Below are 13,772 nucleotides of genomic sequence, written 5' to 3'. Positions count from 1 at the left end.
GGTCAAACGCTCGCCATCGCTTTTACGAGCACAAGAACTGTCTGTTCGTTGCCTTTCTCCCCCCACAAAATGAGCTTGAAAATGCAGAGAATATAACACCTTAAATAGAGCGAGTGGAGCACCACCACTTAGATGGTCTATAGGACCCTGTCCTGTGCTGTGAGGTGATTGTTCAGTCTGCAGTATGGGGCATGTCTTAGCAAAGGGTTAATTTACTACAATAAAAAATATTAATATAAAAAATTAAGCATTACTTACAAATTCCCCTGAAATGAAAGCCAGCCAGTTCACGTTGGGTCAGTTGTCGCTATGGGGAAACTTAGACTTTTTAAGGTAACATGAGCGATTAAAACTTATGGTAACATTTTTTACATTTTCATTTAGTGGTAAACCATGAAGAATTGAACATTTTTGTCAAAATTAAATATATATACATTGTTATTATTATTATTATTTATTTATTTATTTTACAAAAGGCATTTTTCATGAGGGGACAACAGCAGACCACTGCTGCCCTCCAATCACAGCCTCTGCTAAATTCTGCCGTTCCACGATAAATTGTTGGTAACTTCTGCACACGTAATAAGCAAATGAAGGGGAAATCTAGCAATCACTTTTTGTGTTTCTTTCCTTTTACCTGTTCATTCATCAGTGACTGCACGTATAAATGCTAATGTGCAGCCAGTATAAAATAATAACATTAGTAATATGTACCAAATGCTGTCATATGTTAATGTAACCAAAATAATGTTGGACACAGGTTCCTTATGTTAGGGGAATGTTCTGTAAACCAAATGTGCAATCAAAAGCTAATGTTAGGAGAACGTTAGGAAAAATAATAAGACTACCTATAGGGAAAACTTTCATGTAATTCCCAAAAACCTTCTGAGAACCAGAATTTAAAAACTAGCAAGTCACCGTGTTTAAAATCAATTGGATCACTATAGTTTAAGGAGACATCGCTTTGCTCTAGCATTCGGAACCGCGTGTACCTTTACTTTGAAGGTGAAAGTCACAGTTTCCAGTTCCGCTGGCTGTATTGACGCAGCAGCTCAGCCACGCAATCGTACGTCGACGTCGCCGCCATATTGGATGTGGCAGATCTCCCCGCAAACTAATACAAGGAAATGGACTGAACTTCATAAAGCCAAACCAGAATATTCAGTATAAACTTGAATATATTAACAATATATTACACATACTACACTACATATACTAAACTTAATGCTACAAAATTACTTTGAGTGGCTCTCACAACTGTTACTGTGATTATAAATATTAAAATATTTTTATTTAACATTTAATCTGTGTCAGATCCTGAAATGTAGATGTGACATGAGGGTTGTCTGAAGAAAGAGCACTAACGTTTACATTTAACTGATTTTGATTCATCGTTTTTATATTCACATTGATGAACACACACACACACACACATATACATATATATATATATATATATATATATATATATATATATATATATATATATATATACACACACATATATATATGTATATATGTTTGTGTGTAAATATATATATATGTATACAGTGCCTTGTGAAAGTATCCGGCCCCCTTGAACTTTTCAACCTTTCGCCACATTTGAGGCTTCAAACATAAAGATATAAAATTGAAATTTTTTGTCAAGAATCAACAAGTGGGACACAATTGTGAAGTGGAACCAAATTTATTGGATAATTTATACTTTTTTAACAAATAAAAAACTGAAAAGTGGGGCGTGCAATATTATTCGGCCCCCTTGCGTTAATACTTTGTAGCGCCACCTTTTGCTGCAATTACAGCTGCAAGTGGCTTGGGATATATTGAGTACACCTGTTCAACTGCTTGTTAATGTAAATATCTAATCAGTCAATAACAACAATGACAAAGACATGGTGAGTATGAGCTGCTGAAGTTCAAACTGAGTATCCATATCACTAAGAAAGGTGATTTATCAGTTGTAACTGTCTATGAGACAGATTTCATTGTTACAGACTTGAGTTCATTAAGTGTTTAAAAGTGAATAAATACATGTCGGTAAAATTATTTTATTGTCACTTAAATACCTTTAAGTGAGGTCATTTTATTTTGAAAGTGCATGGTCACATTACTGGGTTCTGTTTGAGGTTGAATTGGGGGATTGTGGGTCAGAAGCGGGACCACTCTCATGGGGGCAGGAAGTTGTGGTGTTAAGTTTTTCTGCACTGTGTTCAAGAGGCGCACGCGGTAATTGTACTTTGTTTCATTTGTATTTCATTTTTCAGTTTGTTAAAATAAGCCTCAATGGACTCATATGAACTCTTATGTTTTGTCTTTATAGTTTTCACGGTGTCTTATGATTTCTTTGTGTCAACGCAAAAGAGAAGAAAATAAACAGAAAAATCAAGACAGCTGTACAAATCGTGGCCTTTTTGTTGAACCAGTGTAGCTACAGTAAAAACGTACCGCCGACACAGCCAAAAGTTAAGAGACAAGAGCTGCGAGTGTCTGAGCCGTGTGATTGTAACGTCCAGGAGCCGACTAGAGAGAAGACGACAGCGAAGTACTGGGGCTTCATCGCAGCTTGCTGACGAGAGCGAGGGCGGCAGAGTCAACCAGCAAAGTACCACAATTCCACCAACAGAGGGCAGTGTTTAGCAACGGGTGCCACAACTCTTCATATATCCTTACCTGGTTTCAGCTGGCATTGTTTACAGCATTCATGCAGACGAGAGCAGCTCTGCACTTAGCATTTCAGGTGACAGTGCCAAGCCCTCAACTGTATGGACATTTGTAAATGTTGAAAGAATTGAACTCTTTGAAATTTGTTGTATATTTACAATAGAGCTTTGTGTAACGTTCTGAATGTTCTTGCTTTATATTGTCATGAGTGGTTTATTATGTTGACTTCAGAGTGCAATGCATAAGGGGTTTATAAGAGTACCTATCACTACTGGTACATATACATGTCTAAATAATTTAGTGATAGATACGGTAACATTTCTATTTCATTACATGTCAATTCATAGTGAAAAATCTTAGTGTGGTGGTCCTAGTGAACAAATTGAGTTCCTCCAAGCAGAGTTATCAAGGTTAAATGAACGGTTAAAATTACAGATGAGGTTGAACTAGAGAGACTAGAGACACTTATAGGTGATATTCATGCTAAAATACCTATTCGAAGTGTATCACTAACAGGGCCTACCTTTACCAGCATAGATGAACCCCCTAAATCCTTATGAGAGAGAAGGTTAACCCCCAAAATGCTGGAGTTGAAGCAACAGGAGGCCTCTCAAAAGGAGAGTAAGTTTGTCATGCTGTATGACAAGTGGAAAGGACAAATTAAAGCAACACACTCCTCACTTAAAGATGAGTGCTCTGACAAAGACTTGTGTAACATGATGGACGCTGTGGAGGAGCTAGAAACTCAAGTGAAAGATGCATATGGAAATATTGGAGTAGTGTTTGCACTTTCTACCAATATCAGACGAAAAATGCATTCCTGCACAGCAGTAACTGCAGATGTGATGGCGCTAATGAAAGTGCGCATGAGTGAAGTGGGGTTAGATGAGTTTGATGCTAAGGCAGTAAAGAGTATGCCCAGTCGATATTTAGCATCTCAAACCTTAGATATTCTGTTGGTAGCCATTACTCAAGATGTCCATCAGAACAGCAAAGCATCACAGAAAAAAGAGCAGACTGTGTTACACAATTTGCTGCAAAAAGGGCAGAAATGGTGACAAATGAATTTCGCTAGACAAAAGCAGGAAATCAAAAGACTAGAAAATCAGCGTGATCTTCAAGTGTTAGCTGTTAAGATGAAGACTTATTCTGAAGCAGGCTCAGGTGAGGCCCCTGGAACAGTATGCGGTGAGGCATTGTCCTCCTGTGTCTATTAAAAACAAAGAGACCAAAGAGAAACAATTGCATCAAAACTACAACAATGAACTAACAAGCTAACAATGATGTTTCATTATTTATTTATATGTTTATTTCAGTCATGACATTTAGATCACTCATCACACATCAGTGTAGTTCACTCAATACACATAACCGAAAGGGAAAGCAGGAGAAGCAAAAGCTTATCTAGTCCCGCCCCCATTATCATCATACATTACATAATTATTCTTTTCTTATGACATTTGACAAAGAAAAACATGTTTCAGCATCAGGTAGCATTCATAGATATAGTACAAGCCTTACATGACACAATGGCTCTCACTAGACTCCCAGCACCCGAGTTCTCTGTGTTCTCAGGAGACCTGCTTAAGTTCTTAGAGTGGAGTACTAGTTTCAAGGCATTGATTGAACAGATTCACAGATCCAGCTGACAGGTTGTTCCATCTACAGAAGTAAATCAGTGGTGAAGCACAATCAGTGCTGGAAGGAAGCATCTACAGGAAGGATGAAGATGCTTATAATCAAGCATGGAGGCACTGAATGCAAAGATCAATTCACAAGATTCTATTAAACTCAGACAATACAGTGATTTTCTGACTGCCTGCAGCAATGCTATGCCACACATTAAAGGTCTTCAGGTGTTAAATGACTGTGAAGAAAATCAAAGGATCCTCCAAAAACTCCCCGACTGGGTGACATCACGCTGGAACTGTCATGTAACAGAGAGGTGTAGGAAACACATGAATACCCCAGTTTCAAGGAGTTTGCCAAGTTTTTTGCTCAAGAGGTAGATGTAGCATGCAATCCTGTAACATCCTTCCACGCCTTGAAGTCATCGGAGGAAAGGCCATCCAGAGATATAAAGCGTCCAAAGGCAAATGTGTTAATCACAAATACAAAAGAGTCAGATAAATCTAACACAGTATTGAGAACACACGGCGCTGTGGAGAACAGCTTTAAAGATTCACATCAATCCAAGGGGGCGAATATGTAATTTCATTTTGCAAGTCCAGTTAAAGGCGACATAGACCGGAAGCTCCAATTAACGCTGCGTTTGTGTGTGTATCTGCGTCATTACCTCGTTTATGAAACCCTAAAGTTTCAGAACAAACAGTTCAGCCACTGCTGAGAAAATAGGGTTTTATTGTTTTCCTGGGCTCTGCGAAGCAGATCGGCACTTCCTTAATTTGATTTCGTCATCAGAAATCCTCACCACTCCTCTCACCACCGTAGCGCCTCCTGGTGCGGGCACTAGTCCGGGCATATCCGGTTGTGTACATTCAACCGCTGAAGAAGAACTCCTCTCATTGTAGCTGCTGAGATGCAGAGCATCCACCATGCCAGAGGGGGAGCTGTGTATCTGAGAGCTGGCCTCCCAATTACGTCACTTCCAGGTACCTGGCCAATTACAGGACAGTAGGAAAGCTCTCGTTGCTGTGTAGAAAAGGTGATGGTGGGAGCACATCCATGATAGTGCCAGTATGGATCTCATCAGTCACGACCCCTGGAACTGAGGAATTAGCATATGCTCTCTTAGATACCCAGAGTAGCACCAGTTTTGTAGACAAAGAGGTATGTGAGAAGATGGGTGCAGATTTAGAGCCAGTCAAGTTGAAGCTTACCACTATATTGGGAAAAGATTCCATTGTTCAGAGTGAGAAGGTTAGTGGGCTTAGGGTTAGAGGGTTTTCCTCACGAAGCTTCATCAACTTGCCACCTGCATACACCAGAGATTTCATCCCACATGAGCGCTCACATATCCCTACTCCTGCAACAGCTAAGAGATTTAAACACCTGAATGCTATAGCACAGGAAATACCAGAGTTGTGAGATTGTGAAGTTGGACTCCAGATTTCTGCTGGCTGGTCTTTCCAGCTCAATGCTCCCTTCTGGAAAGGGTGACCAGAACAAGTATGGCGGGCACAACTCGACTGTCTTTCTGAAGGTTTATTCCACATACACAGTTTGTCACTCCGGCAGTTTGCCCCGCCCCCTCCTCTGCCGGCCTGCTGGCCCTGATTACACACACCTGCTGACAATTAAGCCATGTGCACTTTAAAAACTCTCTGTTCCCCAGTATCAGTGCCAGTGTGTCATCGCCCATGCCTGATCACCCGAGCTCCTCGTCACAGCCACAGAATCCTCAAGTTTTTGATCCTCTTTGTGAGCGATGCTTTATTTTGTAAGTTTTCTTATCATAGCCTGTTAGCTGATACCTTAGTTCAGATTTATAGCCCCTTTTGTTTTCCTCCTTGGGAGAGATTTTTGTTTAAGATTTACATGATAACCTTAGTCTAAGTTTGTTTCCTCTTCGGAGTGATTTTTTGTTCCGTGTTTATAGTTCCGCAACGTTTCTCTTGTAGAGCGTTGCGCTCGCCATTCGTTATAGGTTTTCATAGCCACGCTTTTGTTTTTCCTCAGTAAAGAGGACCTTCCTTGAGATTTGTTAAGAGTGCCAATAAAGACAATTAAAAGGCCTCTGCGTCTGAGTCCTCGCTGTTCCGTCTGGCCAGTGTGTACTGGCCAGTACACACTGGCCAGTATGGACTCAGCAGAGACCAGACAGTGGCTAGAAGCCCTGAGCACCCAGGAAGCCCGTCTCTCCAGGCAGGGTCAGTTCTAGACCACCATGGCGGAGCATCTGGGCCAGCTTACGACCCAGGTGCGGAACCTGACCGATCTCCTGCAGTCCACGACCAGCCCGCTCGCAGCACCGAAGCCTCCGGTGTCTGTGGCAACGTCGACGCAGGCTGCCTCCTTCGCCGGATCCGGGGTGACACTCGCGCCCCCAGAGCGCTTTTCAGGTGAACCAGGACTCTGCCAAGCCTTCATAACTGAATGCTCCATGCATTTTGAACTTTATGCCCCGACCTTTACCTCGGACAGATCCAAGGTCGCCTTCATGATCTCTCATCTGTCGGGCAGAGCGAGAGCATGGGCCATGGCCGAGTGGGGACGAGACTCGCCCCTCTGCGGGTCACTCACAGACTTTCAGGGAGCCTTACGGCAGACGTTCGCCCCGGTCTCCACGGCCCGGGAAAAGGCAAGAGAGCTGAGCGGGCTGAAACAGGGGAGTCGATCAGTCTGTGACTACGCTGTTCAGTTCCGTACCTTAGTGGCGGAGAGCGGGTGGAACGCGACAGCGCTTTACGACATCTTCCTGAAGGGGCTGGCGAAACCGATCCAGGAGCAGCTGGTGCCGCTGGACCTGCCGACAAGCCTGGATGCCCTAATTGCTCTGGCCATACGGACCGACAACAGACTCCACAAGCTCAGGCAGCGCGACGACCGACCACGCTTCGCAACGCCAACTGGGCTGGCGCCCCACCGATCACCTCCCAAGCAGCCTCGATACCCCAGGGAGGGAGTGGGAGAGCCCATGGAGCTGGGACGGACGAGACTGACAGCCGAGGAGCGACGACGACGGCGGCAGGAGGGTCGGTGCTTTTACTGCGGGGGGTCAGGTCATCTCGTCGTCGTCTGCCCAGCTAAACGATCAACAGTGATGTTCAGTGGAACACCACCTCGCTGCTTACCCCCACCCGGGGGTTCGACGGACTATGTTTGCCATCGCCCGGAGGTTCTGGTGGCCAGCCATGGAACCAGACGTCAAGGAGTACGTCGAGGCCTGTCCTGTCTGCGCCAGGAATAAGTCCTCCACCAGGTCACGCATGGGCCTTCTGCAACCGCTCCCCATCCCCTCCAGACCGTGGGCAGAAATATCCATGGACTTCGTCACGGGGCTCCCGGTCTCCCAAGGTAACACCACCGTCCTCACGGCGGTGGATAGATTTTCCAAAATTGTCAGATTCATAGCCTTGCCAAAATTACCTACAGCCAAAGAAACTGCTGAAATTATGACTAATCACGTCTTCAGGATTCATGGATTCCCCAAGGACATTGTTTCAGACCGGGGGCCCCAGTTCGTATCACGGTTCTGGAGGGAGTTTTGCCGGCTCATCGGAGCCACAGCCAGCCTGACCCCCGGATACCATCTGGAGGCTAACGGCCAGACGGAGTGTCTGAACCAACAGCTGGAGACCGGCCTCCGATGCCTCGTTTCGCAGAACTCCTCATCCTGGAGTAAACACCTGGTCTGGGTCGAATACGCACACAACTCACTGCCCACCTCAGCCACGGGTATGACACCTTTTAAATGTGTGTATGGTTATGAGCCCCCTGTTTTTACCGACCAGGAACCTGAAGTCTCGGTGCCCTCTGCCCACGCCATGGTTCGCCACTGCCGCCGCATCTGGGCAGCCGCCCGGCAGGTGTTGGTCTGCCAGGGGGATCGGGTCAAGAAAGCATTTATGTGTGAATCAAATGACATTTCCTGGGCAAAAATAACTCCAAGATTCCTCACAGTGGAACTGGAAGCCATGGTGATGTCATCTAAAGTGACCATGTGATCCGAAAGTTTTTCTCTGAGGTGTTTAGGGCCGAGTATAAAAGTTTAAAAGTAGAAAGTTACAGTTCATCCAGGACTTAATGTCTCTGAGACAACCTGATTTATTTTATCCAGCCTCATTGGCTCCCACCTGTCTGCAAAGGTTTGTTTGTTACCGTGGCTCTGTAAGGTCCACTAGAACAGCATCTGTACACAGCTGCACTGTACCCTTTCGCTACTCAGCATTTGGACAGGCAGCCTTTTCTGTTAAAGCTGTCACACAATGGAACACCATTCCAGATAATATAAAAAACTCCGACCTGCTTGGTGGGTTTAAAGCTAACATTAAAAAAACCTATAACTCTCACAACAATGCACCCACTAATTTGCTAGTGAATGTGTGTGCGTGTGTGCACATTGCTGTATGTTCTTACTTGTTGCGTAATGTTTTATCTGTGCTATATTTATTTGTCCTTCTACATGACATTACTCGCTGAGTGATATTTGATGTTTTATCTGTGTTGTATTTATCTTTAGGTAGGGACTGCAGATGTAAATTAGCCCAAGGTTAACTCTGGTGTAATGCATCAAATGGTGACATTTATGTTTTTAATTGCACATTTTAAATCAAATTAAAAAAAAAAAGATAAATATAGCCGTGTGTCATCTACATCAGAATTAAAGTGTATGTTGTGCTTTTCTGATAATGTTCCCTATATAAGGTAAAAAGTATAGGTCCACAATTAACTTTTGTTTGTAGTGAGGCTTTATCATTAACATGAACAAACTGGAATCTATCAGATAAGTATGATTTAAACCAGCAGAGGGCAGCACCTGTGATATCAAGAGTCTGCCCCAATTTTTGCAGTAGAATATTATGATCAATGGTGTCAAATGCAGCACTAAGATCTAACAGGACAAGTAAAGAAACTTGACCATTATCTGACACCAAGAGAAGATCATTACTAACTTTAACTAGTGCTGTTTCTGTGCTATGGTTTAATCTAAAACCTGACTGAAAATCTTCAAACAGGCCATTAATGCGCAAATATTCACATAATTGATTAGCAACTGCCTTTTCTAAGATTTTAGAAACAAAGGGAAGATTAGATATTAGTGTTGTAGTACTCGAGATCAGTCTTGAGACCACTTTCGAGATCAGTCTCGAGACCACTTTTTGAAGGTCTCAGTCTCGTCTCGGAATCGACTGTATTTTTACTCGGTCTGGTCTCGGACAAAGCAAACTCGGGATTTTATTTCATGACCGTGCATTTTTGGATTAACTTGTTTATATCATTACTGTGATTTTGCATAAATCGTATTGCTTCAGGTACAATCAATAACTTGACTCATTTATCATTTGAAATTTTTGTCACCATTAACGGCTGTCACCCCTCCCGCCCCCTTTGACACGCCCCCCACAAAAGTGCATGTGAGTGACAGGAGATGAGGCCGTGAGAAGATGTCAGCTAACTCATCTATGATAAAATTTGGTTACTTGAACCACAAAGACTTTTTGTGCATAAATACCTCCAAAAGAAAACACAGCACAACGTATAAATTCTGCAAAGCGACGCTAACGGTCTTGGTCTTGTCTCGGTCTCGACCCCTCAAAGTCTTGGTCTTGTCTTGGTCTTGACTTGGTCTCGGTTTAGGTGGTCTTGACTACAACACAATTAGATAGGTCGGTAATTAGCTAGAATATCTGGGTCAAGGGTCACTTTTTTGAGGAGGGGTTTAATAACTGCTATTTTAAATGTATGGGGCACATATCCAATTAATAAGGATGGATTAATTTAAGTTAATATAGAGTTGTTAATTAAAGGAAACACATCTTTAAACAGTTTGGTGGGGATAGGATCTAACTGACAGGTTGATGGTTTGGATGATGAAAACTAATGATGTTAACTCAGGGAGATCTATAGGGGTGAAAACTGAAACTGTCTAACTGCATCTGGTGCTTCTAAAGCTCTTGTGCTAAAAGATGAGTCAGTCCCAATATGAGGGAGGAGATGATCAATTTTTTGCAAGTGCATAAAGTCATCACTGCTCAGTGTTAAAGGAATAGATGGTTCACCTGGCTGAAAAGAAATCTGATTATTCTTATTTTCTTCAATTAAAGAAGAATAATAGGCAACTCTAGCTTTGTGTAGGGCTTTTTTGTAAACTACAAAACCATCTTTCCAGGCTATATAAAATTCCTCTAGGTTATTGGACTGCCATTTTCTTTCTAATCTATGTAACGCCTGTTTAATAACGTGAGTATCAGAGTTAAACCATGGTGCTCGTATCATCTGATTCACCACTTTCTTTTTCAGAGGGGCAACACAATCTAATGTAGTACGCAGTGAGGCTGCTGTACTATTAACAAGGTTATCTATGAGGGCGGGAGTAAAATCACAAAAGGTACCTTCAGATGTACTGACATATGGCACAGAGTTAAATAAAGGTTCCACTGTCGCTTTGAATGTATTAATATTATTATCAGACAGGCACCAACTGTAGCTGTATTTTTTATTTCTTCTTCTTCTTCTTTTCCTTTCAGCTGCTCCCTTCAGGCGTCGCCACAGCGAATCAACCTCCTCCATCTCACCCTGTTCTCTGTATCCCCCTCTCTCACACCAACTAACTTCATGTCCTCTTTCACTACATCAATAAACTTCTCTTTGGTCTTCCTCTAGACCTCCTGGCAGTTCCAACCCCAGCATCCTTCTACCAATATACTCATTATCCCTCCTCTGTACATGACCAAACCATCTCATTCTGGCCTCTCTGACCTTATCTCCAAAACATCTAACATGTGCTGTTCCTCTGATTGGCCGTTTCTCAATATCCATACTTGTGCGTACTTGTGCGTACTTGCGTACTCCCGTACTTGTGAAAACGTCATCAGCCTCAGTCCAAGTGCTGTTCCAATTCTCAAGTAAGCGAACAGCGAGGACGGTTCTCAAACCCGGAAGTGTTCTCGCTCCGCCCATGTTTACCAAGTATGCATCGGAGGTGACTTAAGCGTACTTGGGATGGCCATGTATCCCAGAATACATTTCGGCGGAGCATAGCAGCAGATAATAGAAATATAAATCTGAAATAAATATTTTTCTGTGTCCCTGAACACAGTTTTAAGATCATTTGAGGCGAGAAATTAGTCTTTTAGAATTCAAATATGTGGTTTGTGTATGAAGATATGACGTATTTATAGTTTGGCAGCGACGTTTGTCGGAGGTGATCAGCTCCACCTCTGTGGGGGTTGGGTTGCAACCGGCGCTCGGCGCTCACTGTGCCCGGCACAGAGCAGCGTTACCTCGGCCTGTCCTGATGAAATGATCCGCTGGCTCAGACGTCGCTGTCATTAGATGCTCGGTGTGATCCATAGATTTGTTGTTGACGTGTTATTTTGATTTTAATGGAAACGTTTTGACCTGACGGTTTGAAAGTTTGTATATTATTAATTTTTTTTAAATTTCAACTTTCAATGTTAGATTTATATTAAAGTCGCACGGTCATTGTATCTGTAATTAAATATAATATGTAAATATTAGCTATGTAGAGTAGTATATATTTGTACACGTCATATATATATATATATATACACTACACTACACTACACTACACTATTCAATGCTGTACTCTATCTATTTTCCACATTGTATTATTTGTATTGTATATTTTAATAGAAATAAATTAATAAATGAAGTTAAATATTTAAAATGTAAAAATAATAACAACATATATATGCATTTATTAAAAGTATTTCATATGTTCATTGATCAACACCGTAGGTGGCGGTAATGAGGCTGCAGCACTTGGCGCCAGGCACCATTCAAACAGCAGAACAATACATACATACTTGCATACTTGAGTATTGAGAAACAACCACATACTTGTGTACTCCCGTACTTGGCAAGTATATACTCCCAGCTTACTTCTCAAGTATATACTTCCCAAGTAAGCAAGTACATACTTGCTAACTTGAGTATTGAGAAACGGCCAGTGTCACATCACCATCAGTGGGCGGGGCTACACACAGGTCAGTGTGTGTGTGTCTGTCTCCTCCCACATGTCCATTGACACTCTAAACCTGCGGTATCCAAATGACGAGAAGTTTTGTTTATTTATGGCCTTCATGTTTCACCACGTTAGCTTAGCTGTTCATGAATTAGCTTTGGGCTTTGAGCTTTGAGCAGAGTCTCGGGTTTGAAACCCACCTATGACACAGACACACAACAGTGAGCCACAGACTGAAAACATTTGTGTTTGACATGAAAACATGAACATCTCAGCTTTTACATCCGATCTGATTGACAACAGAAGATGAGTGAATAAAGGTTCATGTATAGGTTCATATCTTTCCTTTCATTCTGGCTGATACTCTTTTATCGCACACTTTTCTCCACCCATTCCAACCAGCTTGAACATGTTTCTTCACCTCTTTTCCACAGTCTCCACTGCTCTGGACTGTTGACCCTAAATACTTGAAGGGGACATATTATGCAAAATCAACTGTTTAATCATTTCAATACTTATATTTGGGACTCTGGAGGCCCTACCAGTCGCCAAAGTGTGGAAAAAGAATACTCACTCATGTTTTCGTGGTCCCGCTTAGTGTAAGTATAGGCGATAAAACACTCAATGTTGAATTCCCTGCGCTTATGACGGCAGCATGCGCATTTCACTGCGAATGTTACCACCCACCAGAAAGTTTACTTGGAGAGCTCCACCTTAGCTCCACCTTGTCCCTGCGAGAGTGCAGGCGAGGGAGGAAGAGCGTTATTATGTCAACGCGGAGGGACAAGTGTGCTTTTGGTGGCTGCACAGTGGAGCACAGTGTTTTACACAAACTTCCAACCTCAGAGGATTTTATATATGTTCGTGTGTTCGCACCACTTCACATCAGACTGCGGCCAGCGGTCGCTGTATTTAGTCAGCGACCGTATTTCACCGACGTACAAACACACACGTTTTAAGAAAAGGTCACATAGAGCTCATAACTGACCATTCTGACACGTCCTAATTAAAAATATTTGTTCAGTACGTCCTCCATGACCAGAGCACAGACTCAGTCTGATACAGTCACATACAGCAGCAGTTTATGCAGCTCGCTGCTGGCGATCAGTGGTGCTGTCCCTAAGTGTTTTTAACAGATTTACAGTTCGCTGATTTACAGTTCAGTGTTCGGCTTGATCCTTATGTAGGACGTCTCTTCCTGTGATGGCACTCTCACTGTTTTCCGTGCACACTGCCATGTTGATATTGTCAGAGAACTAGTGGAGGGAGGGGGAGAAGAATGGAGCAGAGGGAACAGAAGCTGAGCGAGTGAGCGCTGTAAAGAGGACAAATCAGAAACCCCCTGGAAGAAGGGGGTGTGTGTTTGCCTGTGTCTCATTTACATATAAAGGGACCATGCACCAAAACCGAGCGTTCTGAAAGGGGCGGGTTTAGCAGGGTTATTGAACTGCTATGGTGCTTCATCCTTATGGTATTTTGACCAAAGCATGTCACATGTTCA

Source organism: Solea senegalensis, linkage group LG1 (assembly GCF_019176455.1).
Source record: "Solea senegalensis isolate Sse05_10M linkage group LG1, IFAPA_SoseM_1, whole genome shotgun sequence".
Lineage (NCBI taxonomy): Eukaryota > Metazoa > Chordata > Actinopteri > Pleuronectiformes > Soleidae > Solea > Solea senegalensis.
The sequence above is the reverse complement of the archived record's forward strand: the minus strand, read 5'-3'. Positions refer to the sequence as shown.